Raw genomic sequence first — 8910 nt, forward strand, 5'->3', positions numbered from 1 at the left:
GTGCTGTATAACTCTATGACTATGACTCTATGACTTACCATCCCTTGCAGGTTACTGATCCTTTCAAACTTGATGGCTTCGAGGGCCCAGTTCCACCTCACTTGGAGAGTGAACATATCTCCAAGACAGTGCGAAAGTGAGGACTGCAGATGCTGGAGATCTGACCGAAACGTCGATTTTCCTGCTCCTCTGATGCTGCATGACCTGCTGTGCTTTTCCAGCACCAATCTAATCTTGACTCATATCTCCAGAACAATTAAGATCTGGGCATTTAGTAATTCATAACTGAATATGTCTATTTATAAAAATTAATAGCAGTTGTTTACACATAGAAAATATGTTTTGCAGAAGTCTGAACTGCTTCACATTTTAAAATTATGTTGTTATGTAATATTATCCCTTTCACTGAACGATCTTTTTACAAAACTCTCCCCACCTCCTCGAAGAGGCACTATTACCCTTTTTCATGGAAACACTCTTCTTCCACTACTTTATTGAAGCAGGCTTACTCTTTCTCTTCAGTTAATCTTGTCCTCATCCCTCAGTGACCACTCTTTAGTCCTGACACTTTACATTGCTGCCCCAACTCTTGATTTTACTTGCATGTTATTTTGTTCTGGAACGAACACTCCACCAACAGCATACACTGCAAGAACTGACTTGTCACACCAAACAGAAAAATTGCTTACGTAAGTGTTTGTGTTCCTGAGACTCAAAAAATTGACACCAGCTATGAATGCATCACTGTAGGGAATTTAACTTAGCCTCATATTAGCATAAAACCCCAAATAGCATCACAAGTGTATCAACTAAATTCCAAAGTGCTGCTACTACAAGAGATGGCACTGAAAATGATTGTTTACCATGGTGTACTTTAGGTATGTCAGCCTACATCAGTAAAAAGGGACTGATGAAGAAATGTAATTGGAACTATGTCGTACGAACTGTGAAGCAAGTATTATTGTAAATTATATGTAAATGTTACTTATAGATGTAACTCTCTCTATGACTGTACATGTAAAATAATTCATGTGGATGGGTTTTAAAATGGTCTTTTGTTCTCAACCTGGTTTTATCTTGGAAGGGTATTTCTTTGTCCAGTAAGGAACAGTCATTTTTTGGATACTAGCAACCCTAAAAACAGGATTAATTAATAAATTAATCAGATTATTTCAACTAAACATGGCCTGAAATAAAATACTGTGTACCATATCTGTAAAATTGCAATATAATTTACGTGCATTTTTTCACAAGAATTGGCAGATCTTCAAATTTCAAATATCGCTGGCAACTGCTTCATCTCAGTATGAGAGCATTAGTGACACGCACCAATTAATTTTGGGAAATACATCTTTAGAACTTCTCTATTTAAGATTAGAAAATGCTGAAAACACGCAGATCTGTCAAAATCTGAAAACTTCTCATGTGTAAACCTTCGACAGTAGTTTTCTTTTCTCTTTTCTGAAGTTCACCCAATAAGGGACATTTGCAATATGGCAATAAATTAAGTGTTATGAAAAAGATGGACACAACTTTGTTTACAGATTAGCTTGCTTAGCAGAGGAGATACTTTTGACATTGATCTCGATAATCCTCTTCGTCTGCAGGGCAGCTCTTACCTGTCTTGAAACATATGTTGGTCTTACAAAGGAATAATCATAAAATTGGAGTGATTGATGAACTAAGACACTGAACTATAATACAAGATAGACAGAGGTGAGCATGAAGCCTAAGCTTGGATTCTTAAGATCATGGAGCAGAACAGATTAGATGGAAGTTGATGTGTCTATTTATATTTTTTGACTTTGGCTGAAGTGAAAACCAAATAGAAACTGGTACTTGCCAGTCATTCAGTAAGCAGTTCCTTTTCAAAATACTATAAAAAGAACCGTGAGGTGAAAGTAGAGAATGCAAAGCATTTCTGCACAGTCAACAGCTAGTGTGAGTATAGTTTATGACATAGCACCCTATAATGTCAAGAAAGACATGACAGGATAAAGGACCTTTTACTATGCTGTAAAAACGACTCTATGACTGTCAGGTTTTGTAGGGGGACAATAATATTAGGTTATCAGAGTATTAAACAAATAATTGTGTGATGTCAGATAGCCAATGACTTCTGAAATAATGAGACTATGTTATGGGGAGAAGGGACTGGAGTGCTATAAATATATGCTCAAATGTTGCATATTAATTGAGACTCTCAGGACCTCAAATAATTTTTTGTATGTAACTGGAGTGAGGGCAGATAGAGTAGAGGTAAGTTAGAGATAGATAAACACCAACAATTAAAGTTAGGTCCTTGTACACTTCTGGGTGTTCATACAATGATCAATTTTAGGGATCAAAATCTTGAGTGAGATAAGGGCACTTATGGATTTCTGAAGGAAACAAGTCATTTGGCCAGCTAAAGAGGAGAACCATTAAATTTAATTAGGTTACATGCTTATACTTATAACTTGAGTCCTGATAGGGGCAACAAAATCTATCATCCAAGCCTGATCAAAAGGTGCAGCAGAAAGTCTGACATGTGCCAAATTGTTTTCTCATTCATTGCATGGAATGCAGATGTTCTGGCTGGGCCAGCATTTATTGCTCATTTCTGGTTGCCCTTGAGAAGGTAATGGTGAGCAGCCTTTTTGAGCCACTGCAATCCATTTTGTTTAGGGAGACCCATAACACTTTTGGGAATTGGAGTCCCCAATTCTTGAATTCACCAGGGTGTGGACTCGACATAAGGACAGTTGCAGGAAGGTAAAGATAGAATCAATGGTGATTCCTGGCAGGAATACCAGGCCCACTGATACCCTGTATTACTAGGAGAAAAGGCAGCAGTTGAGGAAATATTTTAAAAGATTGTGGAAATAATTGTACTGCGAAGAACAACTTCCACAACCACTTCATCATGTCATCAGTATTGAAATTGGATGATAATGGAATGATAGTTGATTACACAGCTCTGAAAAAAATAACCCTGCAATTATATCCTATTTTGAGAATTCTGATACAATTTTTAATGGACCAGGCCTACATTATGGAATATTCACATTTTTGTACATCACCAACAGCTTCTGGGTTATTCCTTTGGCTCCAGATTCACAGAAGAAATTTGCTTTCATTGTGGGGGAGAGGCAATGCATTACACAATAGCCCATGTACAGTTCACTTTACAATGATCTGGGTCCTGGCAACTATGAAAGTAGTGTCTCACAGTATGCAAATGATCTTCTGCTAACATAGAACATAGAACAATACAGCACAGAACAGGCCCTTCGGCCCACGATGTTGTGCCGAACATTTGTCCTGGCTTAAGCACCCATCCATGTACCTATCCAATTGCCGCTTAAAGGTCACCAAAGATTCTGACTCTACCACTCCCACAGGCAGCGCATTCCATGCCCCCACCACTCTCTGGGTAAAGAACCCACCCCTGACATCTCCCCTATACCTTCCACCCTTCACCTTAAATTTATGTCCCCTTGTAACACTCTGTTGTACCCGGGGAAAAAGTTTCTGACTGTCTACTCTATCTATTCCTCTGATCATCTTATAAACCTCTATCAAGTCACCCCTCATCCTTCGCCGTTCCAACGAGAAAAGGCCTAGCACTCTCAACCTATCCTCGTACGACCTATTCTCCATTCCAGGCAACATCCTGGTAAATCTTCTCTGCACCCTCTCCTAAGCTTCTACATCTTTCCTAAAGTGAGGCGACCAGAACTGCACACAGTACTCCAAATGTGGCCTAACCAAAGTCCTGTACAGTTGCAACATCACTTCACGACTCTTGAATTCAATCCCTCTGCTAAGATTGAAGCATTATGGCATTGTGTTCTACATGTTAGTGGTGCTTCAAGGGCCTAGAATTAAATTTAACCCTAAGAAGATACATTTTGGAAATTGGTGGTCAATATCTGGGACATACTGTTCGCCAAGAGTGTTGGTCAACATCAAGCAATTGACATGGCACCATATCTGCACATCCCAACCTGTGAACATGAGGCGGGGTCAGGAACATTTTAGGACTCTTCAATTTTTGCTAGAATTTTAGCCTTTACTGGTGGAGTCCATAAAACTTTGGTGAAAGCAAGACTTGCCTGCCCCTTTAGAACTTATAGAATCTGAGAAAGATCATGAAGGAGAATACACAAAGATTAAATAGGCTCTGGTCAGCACATCAGCCTTGGAATTGCCAGACATAGACAGATCATTCTGTCTGTGATGTAGTAATAATGGAAATTATTGCAGTACAGTTATGATGCCGTAGCACAGCAGTCAAAGATATCCAGAGGCCTTCTACTTTGTCAAGGTTTCCCCTGGAAGGTGGCAACCTTGAATTATGCTGCTTGAGCAGTGCAAATTTGTGAACACTAGTGGTGATCAGGCAAGTCATCCGACATACCCGCTGTACTTTGCTGGAATAGTTAAACACAGACAAGCTAAGGTCAGTATAAGACAGCAGGAGAGCCAATTGGAAGGCTGTCTTAATTCCCAAAGACAGGTCTGTCCGGTAGTTCAGGATGTAGAGATTAATGCCACAGATCAGATCTTGTCAGAAATGTTGCCCATCACTCTGAAATATTGGTTGAAGTTGAAGAATATTGTGGAGATAGAGACATATTTTTAGAAGGGGAAATGGAGAAATTTTGGCTGAAGATTGTTGCAAAATCTTATCTTTTGTTTTGATGTACCGGCCTCCTCTATCATTGAAGATGGGGATATTTGTGAAGCACCTCCTCCAGTGATTTGTTTAACTGGATGTGGTGGACAGTTAAAGGAATTGAGATTTAAGGTAAGAGAACAGCAAGCAATAGTGAACCAGGAAAGGAATGAGGGTAGCAAAAGCTTATGGGATGTGGCTGAGATAGAAGGGAAGGTTAGTGTAAAGACATCCTCTGACAGTTCTAGTTTGTCCCAAGATGTCAGAGTCTTATGAGATGATGATGATAAATGCCATCTTAATGTATCTGGATAAGGCAGGGAAAGGAAGGTGAATGCATTTAGTTGCAGGTGAAACTTTATAACTCACAATCTGTATCTGTCAACAGGAATGCAATCAATTATTCTCTTCACTATTTTGTTTCAGATAAATCTCCAGGGTAATGCCAGCCTTCAAGGTCATCAAAGCAACTGCCATCCAATGGCAGACATTCACAGTTTGGGAGTTGGTCCACATCAACACAAACGCATGTGACTGAGGAAACAGACCACCAATACGGCATGTCATCCGAGAATACGAATTACTGGTGCAATTCCATACTCAAGCTGTCCTATCAGTGACATTGAGAAAGCCAGCTTTTCAACTGGTTATAAACCAAGTACCTGGACCTATAACAACATCATTCAAAGCACTCAGAAGAAGGTCCTCATTGATGGATCTAATCACTGTGTACATCTACAGTTAAAACCTCAACAGGTACTCATAAAGCTATGATAATTACTGAAATATAGAACAATAAAACAGGAGAGGAATGAATTTCTTTCTTTTATGGGATGACAGAGTAACAACAGTTGCCTATTCTGAATTGTCCTCAAACTGACTGGCTTACTATGCCATTTCAGAGGCCAATTAAGAGTCAACAACATTGCTGTGGATCTGGAGTCTTATATTGGTATCATGGTCTGCATTAGCTTTTTTTTAACAATAGTTATTTGATGATTACAATGACTGAGACTAGCTTTTAATTCCAAATTTATTGGTTGAATTTAAATTCCATTGGATGCTATGATGGGATTGTGAACCCGTGATTTCATAACATTTTCCTGGGCTTCAGAATTACTTGCCTAGTAATCACACTGCTATGTTACTGCCACCCCACATAAAGGAAGAGAGTCCTTTGCCAGTTAGTCATTAGTATTCTAAGCGTTACCAGGACTAATTTGCCACCACATGTGTGGCAGTCAGGATTAGAGGGATAATATTGTTAAGAATAATATCTTTATGTTGTTAATTGGATGTAATAATATGCAATGCATTAATTTATCCACCTGCTGGTATCAGATACCCACTAAATGTCTATCTACTGTGTCACCCATTGAGTACAGAATAATTAGATTGGAAAACACTCCTAGGTGGTCCAAGGATGACTGAAATTCCTAGTCCAGGAAACAGAACATACAATTACAAGCAGAAAGAGTTCCAAGGATAAGTTATAGAGGAAGTTTTAAAGTTACTCTCCCAGATCATTACTGAAACTGCTGACTCCAAACACAAAGGAGGATTATGTGACATATTGGCTTGGAACCATATAGATGTAGATTTGAGTATTTGGGAATGGACAAAAATTGGTCAGAATCCTAGGTTTTCAGTTGGAGGACAGCCGATTCTAATTTAAGGCAGATTCTGGACAAAGTGGACTGGGAGTAGTTACTTGTAGGAAAATTTGCATTGGAGCAGTGAGAGTCTTTCAAAAGATTTGAGAAATGCTCATTCGATAGCCATGTGAGAGTATTGCGCAAAATTGCTGCATTACGCCATCTGCTTTTGTAATATCCTGATACCATTGGTAGCTATTCTGCCATTGCAAAGTCAATTAGTTATTTCAGGAAAAAAAATCAACAAGGCATTTCAAAGTTCCCCTACCCAATAGCACTTTCTGATAGAAAAAGTTTCCTATGGAAGATTGAAATGTGGTAACAACCACACCCTCTGCTTACAGGGCACTGACTCCATTATCTTGCAATATTTCCATCTCACAGGCAGGGCCCTTGTCAGTTATTCTGAGTAGCCCAGGAAAAGTTCCTTCCTGTCTACATTATTTATGCACCTCATAATCTTGTGCACCTCCATCAGGTTCTCAGGCTCCTTTCCTCTGAGAAAAACAATCCAACACAATCTAATTTCCCTTCATAATTGAAACACTTCATTAAGTGGGTTCAAATCCTGTACTTGCTTCTGACTTCTCAACCTCTCCCCTTGTCTCAGGTGTGGTGACCTCAAGTTAAACTACCACCAGTTGTCCCTCTCTAATGAGGGAGTGGGGCTATGGTGACTTTACTTTTCTACGCTCCTCAGTATCCAGGGTTATGAGAAACTTTTCATCTCACTCTTCACCTTTACAGGAACATGTTGACCCTGTGAATTCACTATTTCCTTTTTGAAAGACTCTCACTGCTCCAATGCAAATTTTCCTACAAGTAACTGCTCCAGGTCCACTTTGTCCAGAATCTGTTTTAAATTAAAATCGGCTGTCCTCCAACTGAAAACCATTATTTTTGGTCCATCTTTGAAACTTTCTACCTAAAAAGGCAACATGAGCAGAATTTAAAATATTTTTGCTGGTGAATAGATTCTTGGCAAGCAATAGAGTGAAAGGTTATCAGGGGTAGGTAGGAATACAAATTTGAAATTGCAATCAGAACAGTTAAGTCCTTGTTAAATAGTGGAGAAGGCTCAAGGGGCCAAATGGCCTACTCCTGTTCATATGTTCCTATTTATAAAGATTGGGTAATTTACTTTTTGAGATGGTGGAGTTCTCTACAATGATTGTCTTCATCCACCCTCATAAGACTGTAGACAAAGTGCATCATGTACACCTCAGGATGAATCTGGAAGCCAGGGGAGTAAATGTATATACTTTAATATATACTCCAGATCCAGGACTCAGGTCAATACAGATGGAAAACACATTGAATCTACTTCTCTTAAAGGTGGTGGCTTTGGAGACAGCATTGCTCATCATAGCGTCATAGAGATGTACAGCACGGAAACAGACCCTTCGGTCCAACTCATCCATGCTGACCAGATATCCCAAGCCAATCTAGTCCCACCTGCCAGCACCTGGCCCATATCCCTCCAAACCTTTCCTATTCATATATTCACCCAGATCGGCTGTCCTCCAACTGAAAACCATTATTTCTGGTCCATCTTTGAAACTTTCTACCTAAAAAGGCAACATGAGCAGAATTTAAAATATTTTTGCTGGTGAATAGATTCTTGGCAAGCAATATAGTGAAAAGTTAATATTGTACTGGTCTCCACCACTTCCTCTGGCAGCTCATTCTGTACACGTACCACTCTCTGTGTGAAAAAGTTGCCCCTTAGGTCTCTTTAATACCTTGCCCCTCTCACCCTAAACCTAAGCCCTCTAGTTTTGGAATCCCACACCCCAGGGAAGAGACTTTGTCTATTTATCTTTTCCATGACCCTCATGATTTTACAAATCTCTATAAGGTCATCCCTCAGCCTCAGACATTTCAGGGAAAACAGCCCTAGCCTATTCAATCTCTCCCTATAGCTCAAATCCTCTAACCCTGGCAACATCCTTATTAACCTTTTCTGAACCCTTTCAACTTTCAGAACATCCTTCTGATAGCAAGAAGACCAGAACTGCACGCAATATTCCAACAGTGGCCTAACCAATGTCCTGTACAGCTGAAACATGACCTCCCAACTCCTGTACTCAATACTCTGATCCATAAAGGAAAGCATACCAAGCTCCTTCTTCACTATTCTATCTACCTGCGACTGGAGCTATGTACCTGCACTCCAAGATGACTTTGTTCAGCAACATTCCCGAGGGCCTTACTTGTAAGTGAATAAGTCCTGCTAAGATTTGCTTTCCCAAAATGCAGCACCTCACACTTATCTACGTTTGTGTGAAGATTTGTAGCTCGGGTGCTCGTTGTTGTGGTTCTGTTCGCTGAGCTGGAAGTTTTTGTTGCAAACGTTTCGTCCCCCGGCTAGGCGACATCATCAGTGCTTGGGAGCCTCCTGCGAAGCGCTTCTTTGATGTTTCCTCCGGTGTTTATAGTGGTCTATCCCTGCCGCTTCCGGTTGTCAGTTTCAGCTGTCCGCTGTAGTGGTTGGTATATTCCATCAACAACTCCATCAACTCCATCAACAAACACATCGACCTCGACCCAATATACCAACCACTACAGCGGACAGCTGAAACTCACAACCGGAAG

The sequence above is a fragment of the Chiloscyllium plagiosum genome, chromosome 7 (genome assembly GCF_004010195.1).
Source record: "Chiloscyllium plagiosum isolate BGI_BamShark_2017 chromosome 7, ASM401019v2, whole genome shotgun sequence".
Lineage (NCBI taxonomy): Eukaryota > Metazoa > Chordata > Chondrichthyes > Orectolobiformes > Hemiscylliidae > Chiloscyllium > Chiloscyllium plagiosum.